The sequence below is a fragment of the Larus michahellis genome, chromosome 4 (assembly GCF_964199755.1).
Source record: "Larus michahellis chromosome 4, bLarMic1.1, whole genome shotgun sequence".
NCBI classification, from domain to species: domain Eukaryota; kingdom Metazoa; phylum Chordata; class Aves; order Charadriiformes; family Laridae; genus Larus; species Larus michahellis.
The window spans coordinates 19,442,400-19,454,706 of NC_133899.1; the positions used below are offsets into that span (position 1 = coordinate 19,442,400).

Consider the following 12,307-nt stretch of genomic DNA (forward strand, 5'->3'; position numbering starts at 1 on the left):
CTCCGCTCCCCTAGTCTGTGGCTGCTGCTTTAATGTGAGGGGTTTTCATTGATTTGTGGTTTGGTTTTTTTTCCTTTCTTTCTCTGTTGCAAAAATTGTACCCAAGATGGCAAAGGCTATCAAAGATTTCAAAACCAGTTTCTCTCGGCAATAAGTTTGCCATGCAGGCCTGGCACTTTCCCTCTTGGGGACAAGTGTCACTGAAGGAGGAGAAGGTCCCCCAACAGCCCTTTTCTTTGGGCGCTTGGGAGGCTGTAGCTTTGTCATCTGTCAAAAGAAGACGTCTCGGGAGATTCTGTGTCGGGAGACCTAAAAGCCTGTGAAGTCTTGGCACCGGTGGAGAGTGGAGGATCCAGAGACCATTTACTGTTTAACCTCTGAATAAATTATAAAATGGTTTTCATTAGTATTTTGCCCCTTGCCATTTTTGCCCTCATCAAGGTACATTACCCCCTAACAGCAATGCTGTGGGCAATACCCACACCGAGTATGTGGCTGTAGGATTAATTAAGGTGCCATTGAGCAGCACCCAGGATTGTTCTTGGACCTCAGCCCGCCCTTTGCTCAAGGCTCCATTGGGGCCTACACATGATGCCAGGCTCCCCTTCCCTCCCCTCTGCCCCAAGTACAGAGGAGAAATAAAGGGTGGCACAACTCTCAGCAGAAAACGATATATTGTTATCTAATTAAAAATACAGCAAAACTAAATACAGCAAAAATGCAAGAGTAAGGAGCCATTATTTTACAGCACAACACATACTGAAATGCTGCACGGTAACATGAAAGCATCTGGGACTGGAACAAACTTACAGCACATCAGAGTCTGAGAACACTTGCCCAAGACCTTCAAAAGAAGACAAGAACAGACCCAGTAAACAAGAGACAGGTGTTCAGAATGGTTGGAAAGAAAGAAAAGGAGAAAAAGAAACCCACAGAAAGCAGCAGCCTATGGGGCTTTCCTGGTGCCCTCCCAGGAGGGCTTCCCAGCAACGTTTGCCCCGGTCAGTGCGCACAAACAGCTCCGCCGGGTCAGGCTTTGGCAGCCACGGAACCAGCAGCAGAGCTTCTCCAGAGCTGCCACCAACAACAGCCTCCACTACCGGCACCTTTTCTCAGACAGCCAAGGCCTAGGGCAGCCAACATGGCTTGCGGCAGGAGAATCTCTCCCCTTTACGACCCAGACGGACCTCTGAGCACTAACAGAGAGCCCGGCTCCCTTGGCACGTGGCCTGGCTCTGCCAAGCCCCATCCTCTGCTGGCACCACCTCTGCGTGAGTTCCCTTTCGAGGCAGATGTGACCCACAGGCCCAAATGCTCACCACAATGGGTAAAAAATACCAAATAGGTATTTTTTAAAAAGAGTCAGAGTTATCAGCTTTTGTTCAGCTGCAATTTTGGGATTAAAAAACTGGCAGGCAATCTACAGTTCAACACTATGGTATAGGGTCAAAGTGCTTTTATAAATAGCAGTAATAGGTTATGCTGTTTCTTTTATGAAGAAAGCCAAGAATAGCAACAACCAAAACATACTATGCATTCACAGGAATTCCTCATTCTACAGAAAAAGCTGCAACACGGCAAAGTTTCATGCAGACCAAGTATACTTTGGCAAGCTGTGATGCACAGTCTTCTTCAGCCGGAAGCCATTCACTTGAACTTTGCTTCACTTCCGCATAGGAAACTGGGGATGGGGATTCCTTTTACTATGCACATGGTGTAGATATGAAGCTTTGTGGAATGGATGCTCAGACCAGACATTTTACTAAATGGGCACTCAGGTGCCCACAAGATACAAAGATACTACAGAAGCTGTATTAGAAGTATATGTGAAACAAAGATACGCACTGGAATTAAGAATGGCACTGAATTAATTCTTTGTTTAGCTATGTTGGTTTTCCCAATATCTCCCTGACAGAAGTATTAGTTCAGTGTTATTTACATTAATATTATAATAAGAAAAACTTTCAATAGAAGCCCTTCATTAGGGGTCATAAAACACTGCATAACCGAGTATAGATTAAGTTCTTAATAAGGAAACCACAGCTGTCATCTTCTAAAATGGTTTGAGAAACATCGATAGTCTCTACAAACGTCATAAAAATTAATTTCCTCCTCACACTAACTTCAGTATGCTTTTTTTAAATAACATCGTTATCACTTAACTTCTTAAACCTTGAAAACTAAGGCAGAGAGACAGAAGGGATGTGCAAAAGCCAGCCAGCCAAATTCAAGGAGGAATGAGATCTCCCAAGGCCCAGCCTACTACTTTTGACCATTAAGAAAGGTTTTAATACACATTACATTTTCAGAAAGAAAAAAGAAAAAGAAAAAAATTATCTCTTCCTGAGTCTTTCTTCCTGCCCAGAGCAAAATGCAAATGCAAGCAGTAGGAAATAAGTGCCCATCTTTATATGGCTGACCTTATTTCACTGACTGTAACCATCAAAATTAGGAGCTCTGTTTCCCCAATAGCTGTAGTCCCAAAAGAGGATGCCACCTTTCAAAGGTGACCAGACCGCCAATAATTTGCTAAAAGAATTTAAGTGAGGCATTTAAAAAAAATAAAATCTCCAATGGTCACTAGTAAAATGTCAGAACTCTGTGGTAAATGCTGAAACTATTGACAGTTTAAATGTCAACTATTTTATATTTCCAACACTATAGCAGAAGCCCTCTATCATTTAAAAGGCACTGTCCATTTTTTAAAAGCTTTGTATTTGTCGAATTTCTTTTTAATTTTCATGAGTTCATTCAAGACAACATTACATACAATTTAATTCAAGCACGTATGGCCCAAACTTAGATGATTTCATTTCCCCTTTTATGGTAGGTAGGCCAAATTAAGGCAAAGCCCTTCTGGTACCTTTTATTACAGCGTCATCACTTGTCTTCTTCTGTCCAGAGCTCATCATTTCTGAAGCGCAGAATTACACCTGTGCATGACTAATGCCAAGCTGGTGGTGGTCTCACCACCATCAGCTCTGTGGTACAGTGGTATTTCCAAAAGGATTCAGTCCAAACTCAACCTCTGTTTTCCTTTAGTTTATTTCAATGGAAGAAACAGGACAATACTGACCATGCCTGAAAACTGCACCAGTCTAAAGTAAGTGATTTGGGAAATACCAACACACAGCACTTGGAAAAACTATACAAATTAATTCTTATGGTTGTACAGGCTCCAATGCTGAGAATTGTTCTGCACAAGCAGCTTTCTGTGCATACATTCCATGGAATAGAAGGTAATCCATAGGCCTCCAAGGAGAAGACTGCTCAAACTACCCATAACATTAAGTAAAAATCACTAATTTTGGCTATCTTAAAAACAAGAACAACCAAAAAATTATCAAAAATACTTCATAGGTGAAGGTAACACCTATTTTTCTGAGAGTTCAGAAATGCCTTTACCACAAATCTGGAGTCTCACAAACTCAGTGACAGCTGACTGCATTAAAGCTCTTTCCTCTCTTTCCCTACCCTGCTCCTATCTAACAGCCCTTGCTCAACTCCCGCTTACAAAAGAATAGAACAAGGCACATCTTTAGCAATCGGACACATTGGAGCTATATGTTTACAAGCACTCCTTGAAAGAAGTGCTTCCTTCACAAACAAAAATAAGTCTTCCAGGAGTAAGAATGTGAAGCCCAATGCATATTGGGTAAACACTGCTCAACAGAGGCACTGGAAGATTTTTCCTGTTTCACATTACTCTTCAGCATCAGGTTCATTTCTTAAGTTTCCCCTGTTTCTGCACTGTTACAAACAGTTACAGGGAATTTTATTTCCAGGAGTGACTAACATAACTAGATGAGCAGTTTTAAGATCATCCTCAGATACATGCTGTGGTGTGTGCTTAAGTTATAGGTAAATGCTATAGAATGCAAACTGCATTCCCTCTTGCCAGTGCCACTTACAAATTCACTACACCACTTTCATTACTTTCATTGTTCTGACAACTCCCCCACCGCCTCAATCTTTACCTTCATTTCTGTAATGCTTAATTCAAATCTCTAGACAGTAATTTGTATTTGTTTCAGCCTATAAAGTTGACATTTCAATTGCCTTTAAACTCAGATTATAACAAAACTAAGCAGAAGAAGAATGGAGAAATTAGCACTGTTTAAAATAAACAAGGGCCAGATTATGTTTCAGATGCAAATGTAGAAGGATTTCCTGATAACAACGGATAAAAACATTAGAGTGGATGGTTAAAAATGTACATGCTACATTTGCTTGCTTTAATTCCAAGGAGCTACATACTCGGTCATCAAAAACTAGATAAACACACAAACTTACTTCCCTCAGTACAGAAGAAATATTATAGTTTCTGCATGACATTGAGTTATTCAAAAAGGGATTCCAACTTCCTTCCCTATATCCACCTATGTCAACTGTCATGCAAAGAAAGTAAAGATACCAAATCACAGTAGTTTCACTGTCCTACTTTAAATGATGCTTTTCCACTGCTCAAACCCCATACTTCCCCATTCAGAGTTGGATTAGAAATGGTTCTCAGGAACAGCCTTTCTGGCCTTCCTTCCCCTGAGCTTCACCCACTTTTTCTCTCATGACTGATCCAGGTTTAGGACAAGAACGGATCACGTTTTCATACAGAGGCTAAATGGGGGCCTCTTCTGCCAGTTCAGTAAGATAAACCGGTGCTTTTCTCCTGCTACTAGTTGCAAAGCAGAAGCAAAAAAACCCATTCTGCTGAAATACTGAAATCCAGGTATGTGAATTAGATAAGGGCTCTGGAGAACAGGGCTGGTAAAGAAGCTCATTATCTCTGAATCCTTGTTTACAGTCTTCATAGCCCGCATTGTCAAGTATCTTAGATTACATTAAAAAGTGTGTCAGTGATTGTAGTTGGTCACTGCTAAAAAAAAAAACCAGATAATATCAATTCCTACTGACTGTATTTCCTTTGCTTTTAAGGTCTGATCTCTATAATCTTCAAAGCGTGGGCCTCTATATTCTAAAATTATTTAAACAGCTTAAAGGTTGGCAGTTGGCATTTCTTAAGAACTCTGGTGCTGCAACGGTGGAAACTTTGTAGTGGCTTCGTTACAGTTGAATCAGTGCTTCTGTTATCAGCCTTCTTTCATGAAGGATGTTTTCTAAGAACATAAATATCTCCATGGACCTGAAAGTGGATTGCTCCACTTCTGTATACCACCACCTAGCTTTTACCTACAGTAGCAGGGCAACAGACTGTTGCTGCTTCTCAAATCCATGCTGCTGACTAGCTGCAGGAAACTGATTTATTGGATCATTGACACTTCAAGGCCTTCCCAAAAGCAGAACTCCAATCCCATCCTTGATTTTTGAGGCCCAGAGAGCAGAGTCCACATTAACATGTATGACTACTGTGACTGAGTACAAAGCAGATTAGTATGTATAGATGACCATGAATGAAAACCTCTGAGTTTAGCAATCAGCTGTACATTTCATGTAAACTTTCACATATACAGTATGTAAATCCTGTTTGGGTTTTTTTGGTTTGGGTGTTTTGGTTTTTTTTCCTGGGACACATGCTCATTTCCAGTCTTTTGTAAATCATGCCGCATTGTATTCAAACTGTGGAAGGCCATGCGTCAAATGTAATACCTCTCAGATAAAAATTGGAATAAAATTGTAATACCTCTCAGATTGGAAATTGTAATACCTCTCAAATTGGAATAAAATTGTAATACCTCTCAGATAAAAATTGGGATAAAAAAACTAGTCTTTCTGTGGTCACCTGAAACATACCTGTTCTGTTTCAGCAGACAGAATTCAAAAGGTTATAGAATGGTTTGGGTTGGAAGGGACGTTTAGAGGTCATTTAGTTCAACTCCCCTGCAATGAGCAGGGACCGTGTTGCTCAAAGCCACGTCCAACCTGACCTTGAATGTTGATGGGGCATCTAACCCATCTCTGGGCAACCTATAAAGACTCCTTTATGCAAGTCCCAAGGCACTTAATACTTCCCACCCATGACAAACAGCAACGGTTCGTCCCCAAACAGTTTTCTCTAGGAAGGCAACACAAGTATTGATCTTCTATCTTTTGATAAATCTCTAAGAAAATACCCTTGAACTTCTTTGAAGCTAACTAGTTCCCATTACAGAGAAACGTACAGACAGCTGCAGGATTCCATGACTATTTTGCATGTTCCTTTTGACAAAATTTAAGTGTTATTTAACTAGCAGAATCTCAGTAACAACTTTTGGGTTAAGTCAGGCAAGGAAACAGTGTGCATGCCTTTGTTATTCAGGAAGTTGTATTACCCATTTGCAACAGAGTCAGGTATCTAAGTTGCTGCCACCTCTGGTTATAATGAAATGCTGCAGATTCAAATTAAATACAACACAAACCTCAAATGGAGACCAACCATGCACAGTCTGATCACCTTTGGTACTGGATATGACAAGGTTTGAAGTAAGTGAAAGGGTATATTCTCAAGCTTAACAGTGCTGGGCTGGCACCAGAGCTAGAAAACACTTTCAGACCTTGTGGCACCATCTCCCCCTGTGACCTTGAAATGACTATAAAAGGCAAGATTTCCAGTGGGCTAGCTTCCATACAGAAGCTTCCATTGTAGGAGGGAAGATTTTCAAGAGAGCTTAAACATGATTCGATGCTGTCTCCAAATCTTTGGTTGTTGATCTGCAGGCATAAAATTAAATTTCATCTCCCTGCCAGGTCTGGTCTGGCAAAATGCTTCATGCTGTAAACTTCAGAGGCTCTCATTATGCATTTGTAGCTTCGCATAGCACAATGGAAGTAAGATTTATTAGGGCCTCTAGCCATAATATACAGAAAACTAAGTAAGGTTCTAAATAAATTCCCTTTCTCCCCTTCAAGTGGCTCTTTTACTTTGCTCACTGACAAGACAACCCCAGGAGAGAGGTAACAAAGGAGAACAAACACACAAAAATATTTGCCTTACTCTTTCAAAGCAGTAACCAATGTGACACTGTTTTCATAATCTTTGCTATGTCAAAGGCCACTTATGTTTAACTAATTAAAAATAAAGCCAAGAAAGAACAAACCAGCAGGGTAAAAGAAAATGAAAAAAATAAAATAGATTTGGGAAGTACAAACAAAATGGAGTAAATGTGAAAAAGGAAAAGGCTAACATGACTCAACAGTACAACTCCCAGATGGTCTAAAGAGACATTTTTGGATATAAACGTATGAATGAAATCACATTAAACAAATCTTACCCTTGACATTTTTCACTCATCATCTTACACCTTTTCCTGGAATTTTCCAAAGCAGCTACACTTTAGTCTGCAGCAAAGTCCACCAGCAATTTGAAGAAAATATTTGAATTTTTTTAGTAGCAAAATATACTCCTGTTGAGAGTAAATAATTGCCCAATTTGTTGTTTTTAATAACATCATTTCTAAGTAACTGTCATTTCTACATGTCCACATAGGAACTTGAAACAAATATTTAAAACAAAACCTTAGAAAATAATTTAGAGTTTGGGAGATGTTTAAAGAACCACCAACTCCTAAGACCACATTTCGTAATGACTGATTTCCTAATCACTGTGATACTACTTCCTCCCTAGAGGATCTAGGATCATGTTAGGTTGCAGCATCTGATATATGGTCTCCAATTTCATTTTTTTTCCTGAAAGGAAAAAATTAAATTATGGGTAACAAGCAAGTATGTCAGAGACTGGTTTGATTTCAAGCAATGGAACACCAAGATCTAATGAAATGTCACCATGCCACCGCAACAAAGTTGCTAGTTTCCTTTCTCCCAAACCAATGACCTGAAATAAATAGCCATTTTCCACCCACAGAGAAGACACCTTGTTTCAAATTTATTTGAAAGTGTCTGTACTGTAAGAAGTCGAAGAAATATGCAGCATCTTACAGTAAAACACCTATAAGACATTAACAAATTTTAAAGGATCCTCAAGATATCTTCATAAGCACATTTTTTAGTTCAGGGAGAGAGTAAAGAGTCACATTGTTAGTATTAAATATATGCTTTTTACTCTGAGGCAGAAAAGGCATGGCTCTAGTGCCCAATCCACAATGAAACTGGTAAATAGTACATAATATAGCAAGGAATAAGATTTCATTATTTCAAATATTCCCCAATGCTATTAAAATAAAAATAAAGTAAAAAGAGGTGAATTTTTTGATGGCAAATCAGTTCAGTTTTCAATTTGTGAAGGTGAGCTTCAAAAGGTCTGGATCTGACAATACATAAGCTTGAACTTTTGGCTGTTTATCTGAACTAGAAATCTCAGGAGAGCAGCCATTTTCATGAGCTTTCTAATATCTCACAAGGTAGGACAGGGGTGGTGGACAAGAAGAGGGAAAAGAAAAAAGCAACTTCTCTTACAGTATTTCATAGCTATGTTTTTCCAAGCCTGGGTGAAATCTAGAGAATTAGAACACTAGAATGCAATATAGTAAAAAGGGAAAAGGAACATTTTAAAACTTAAGTTTTGTTAAATGAGGCCTGGCCAGAAAATAATAATTCCTCTAGCCAAAAAAATGCTGTGGTTTCTACAGTTTTGTTCTTCATCCAGACAAAAGTTTAAAACTTTAAAAATAAATTTTAAAAGACAGCAGAATTAAAGACGCGAAAACTAACTCATCAGCTACAGCCAGCAATAGGCCACTCCTTTTACAGATTCTCCTCTCTATATTCCAAATCTACAAAAACAGAAATCTGAATCCATGTCCACAGTAAAAATTCTAATGCTGGGTGTTCTGAAATCATTTATTTAAAATCTTTCTCTCTCTTTACGTTCTTTGGAAAAGAAGCCACACTAATTCCTATTTTACTTCTGTCTACTATATAATTAATGAATAGAAGCTCTTAAGGGATCCCAAACACTCCCCACGTACAACAGCATTATCATTTTAGTCTGCTTTACTTTCCCATTTGCCTACTTGGCAGGTACTCTGTATGCATCTTTGAGGGATGATAAATAATTCCCTGACAAAACTTTTGGCAGAAAACTGCATTGTCAATTAAATTTTGAGTAATTTGGGGTAAAGTTGTAAGGTGGGCCTACAAGAAAGCTGGTGAGGGACTCTTTAGGATGTCGGGTAATGGTAAGACTGGAGGGAATGGATTAAAAGTAGAGATGGGTCGATTCAGATTGGACATTAGGTAGAAGTTCTTCACCATGAGGGTGGTGAGACACTGGAACAGGTTGCCCAGAGAGGTGGTGGAAGCCCCATCCCTGGAAGTTTTTAAGGCCACGGCAGGGGGGTTGGAACTAGATGATCTTTAAGGTCCCTTCCAACCCAAACCATTCTATGATTCTATGAAAGTTCTTCTTTAAACATTTTTGATGCATCAGAAATGGTTTTGGTTTTTTAATTAGTTTTCTGCTGCTTTTCCTGATTTTAATTTGGCTGGAACTGCTGCTGCTTTCCTTTCTAGAGTTCCTCCTTGATTTCAAGTGGGAGATGGTATTCTGCTTTTCGGTGGCTAGCTAGGGTGCATTCCAGCTACACCTATTCTTCATACATTTTTTTGGGACAATGTGGCAGTTGAAGTGTACCTGGCTGGTAATACATTTCTAGCTCATGTCACTTTCAAAACATAACACCAAATAAGCATTAAAGCTTCAGAGGTACATTTTCACTTAGAACAATATCAGCAGCCAAGTAAATACTGTTAGTGGAAGAAAAACTGGTTTTGGAGGAATAACCAGAAGACTAAGTAAAGAAATGCCAAAGTGAGGAAGCTGAAGCCCTATTAAGGGACAGTACTTTCTAACAAACTAATCCCTTGTGAGGTGAGGGAAGAATCAATGCTATTCTGAGCCAACACACTGCCATTCTTGAAAAGATCAAGGACAAAGTTCTTTCTGACTATAGAGCTAACTGCAGTAGGCCAGCCTCAAACCACATTACCAGATTAGCAATAGAGAGAGATTCCAAACTACCAAGTAATTACTAAGCGTAAGACCAGTTCTTAAGGCAGTGAAATCAGCACTTTCTTGCTTTAAGGCTTTAACATTACAACATCACACAACTAAAGGTACATCTGAAAAATAGCAGGAAGCAGTGGTCTGTTGATATTCTCTGAACAATCTGGGCAAGCGTAACTGCTCATTATCAGAAAGGTGGTACGCTTGCTACTCTTATTTAAGGACAGATGCTTACATTGGAAAACAGTTATCTGTTGTGTTTGGCACACTCTGACATTCTCTTTTCTTGATGATATTCACATTTACTAAAAGCAAGAAAAATGTACATTGCTTTGTTCCATCTTTACTTTTGTCCCCTCTTAGAAGATTTTGTAGTTAAGCAAAGCCATTACATGGGGCTTTTTTATAAACTGTAATATTGGCAGAATGTCAATGTCATACTTAAAGGCTTTTAGATCCAGATTTAAGAGCTATTCAAACAGTCAAGAAAGCAAGAGCAGAGACTGCCAACAGCACTAACTCCCTAGGTAATTTTCTTAGGGCAATAAATTAAGTGCTTCAAAAAAAAGTCAAAAAGACTTATAAGCCAGAGACTTTATAGACAACTAGCTAGGATTTCAGCAGAATCACTTATATGCCAGAAAAGCTCAGAGAGAATTGTTTTTAAAAAGCCACCATTTTGTAATAAGTAACACACCTGATAACTTAGTGTAGTGTTAGTAAAACAAGCCAGGCTACCCCAGCAGAGCTCAAAATTGTAAGCAGCAAATATTAAAAAAAAAAACACACAAAAACAAAACTAACCACAACAACAAGAAAACACATTAAATCCATGCCGCCTTTACGATTTTGTTTCTGCAGTATCAGCTGTAGGTGTTTTATTCAACTATATGTTTTAGGCTTACCTTGATGACATGCTTATTGTAGGAAGTTCTGATTCTGTCAGGTCACAGGCTGCACCTTGAAGGGCCTGAAAATTTATCTCAGGGTAAATTCACCAAGGTCTCAGGAGTAAAACTAAAAGAAATAATAAAAAGCAGTTTTGAAGTCTCATTTTTAGGGGACAACAGCCTACATAAAAAGACAAGTTTAAAATACAAAACCTCCTATGGAATCAAAAGAATAAAAAAAATACATATAATCCTGAAAACATAACTTTTGACCATAATTATGCAGGTTAATTCATGTTCTCATGACATGATTTCATGGGGAAAAAAAACATACCAACCCACCAGGAGTACTACACAACCAATATCCCACTGTTCAAAGTTTTCGGAATTTGCTTGCCCAAGCCCTAATCCCAATTTCTTATCTATTAAAGGTAACCTAAACTATATACGATTTGCTAATTAGAAAGAAAAAAAGGGCTTTTTCTATGGGTAGAGGTGGGATAAGGAAAAAAAAAAAGAATCTTGTCAGTTTCTCTCAAACTTAAAGGCTCTTCTTTGTCTCACTGCAAGAGAAAATAATTGAAGTACTGATAAAAGTATAAAAAAAGTTTTATACAGTCAAAGAATTTTCCAGCTAAAGTTTACGGGTGATCGAGTCAGGACTAATTTATGACCAAGTATATTAGTAGATCCTTGCCTAGAGATACCTTTTAGATTCTGGCATTCGGTGATAAGCCATCTCTACATTTATACACCCTAGATTTGGAGATGTTACTTGCTTCTTATGTTTTTCTTCAGAGCTCCAGCTATCAAAAGTGCCACCGCATGCACAAGTCTGCTCTTTGTTAATAACAGAATTTTAAAATCTTCCATTATGGCACCAAATCTTTGTGCTTGCCATTGTTTGAAACTGACCCCTCCCAGTGCCTGCCCCAGAGCGGATCAGAAAATGAAGGCAGATCAAACGTTCGGCCCAACAATCAAGGTGTTCCTCAAGCTTTTCTACTGCCCAGTAGACCCGCCAGTTTCTGCTCAGTGTTTAAAGAAAACGCTTTCAATGAAGCGGACGAGCAGTACTACCACAAACTGAACTGTGGTGCCGGACAAGCACCACCAGACAAGGAGGTTTCAGGCTCTACCTGCATCAACCGACAGGACCCGCCGCTATCCCGGGGCACCGTCCAGCTCCCGCCGCCTTCGCGCCTTTCCCTGAGGGCAGCCGCTGCTCTCGCAGGCTTCCCCCGCCGCACCGGGCCCAGCCGCCCCTGAGGAGACGGGCGGCGGCCGCCTGAGGCGCCTCTCTGCCCTTTCGGCGGCTATAACGCCGGCCGGCGCGGGAGGCGGGAAGCGTGAGGCGCCACGTGCCCGCCCCCGCCTCCCCTCAGCCCCTCGGGCAGCGCCTCATCCGCCGGGGACCGGCCCGCTCAGCGCCTGGAAAGGGAGAGTGCTCAGACCCTGTGCCTCGTTTATCTGCTTTTGTGCCTCAAAAATCTGCTTATATGCACTGTAGCCCGTTCAGGTA

General features: G+C 39.9%; 1 long non-coding RNA gene across 1 annotated transcript in view; it reads right to left on the minus strand.

Annotated features, from left to right (window-relative positions):
* Positions 1 to 12,065, minus strand: part of LOC141741934 (uncharacterized) — a 46,343-nt gene extending 34,278 nt beyond the window's left edge. Inside the window, exons 1-2 of the long non-coding RNA XR_012586528.1 lie at positions 11,925 to 12,065; positions 10,801 to 10,912 (exon numbers count right to left, since the gene is read on the minus strand). This is a non-coding gene — a long non-coding RNA (uncharacterized LOC141741934). The remainder of the gene's footprint in view (positions 1 to 10,800; positions 10,913 to 11,924) is intronic.
* Between the last annotated feature and the right edge of the window lie 242 nt (positions 12,066 to 12,307).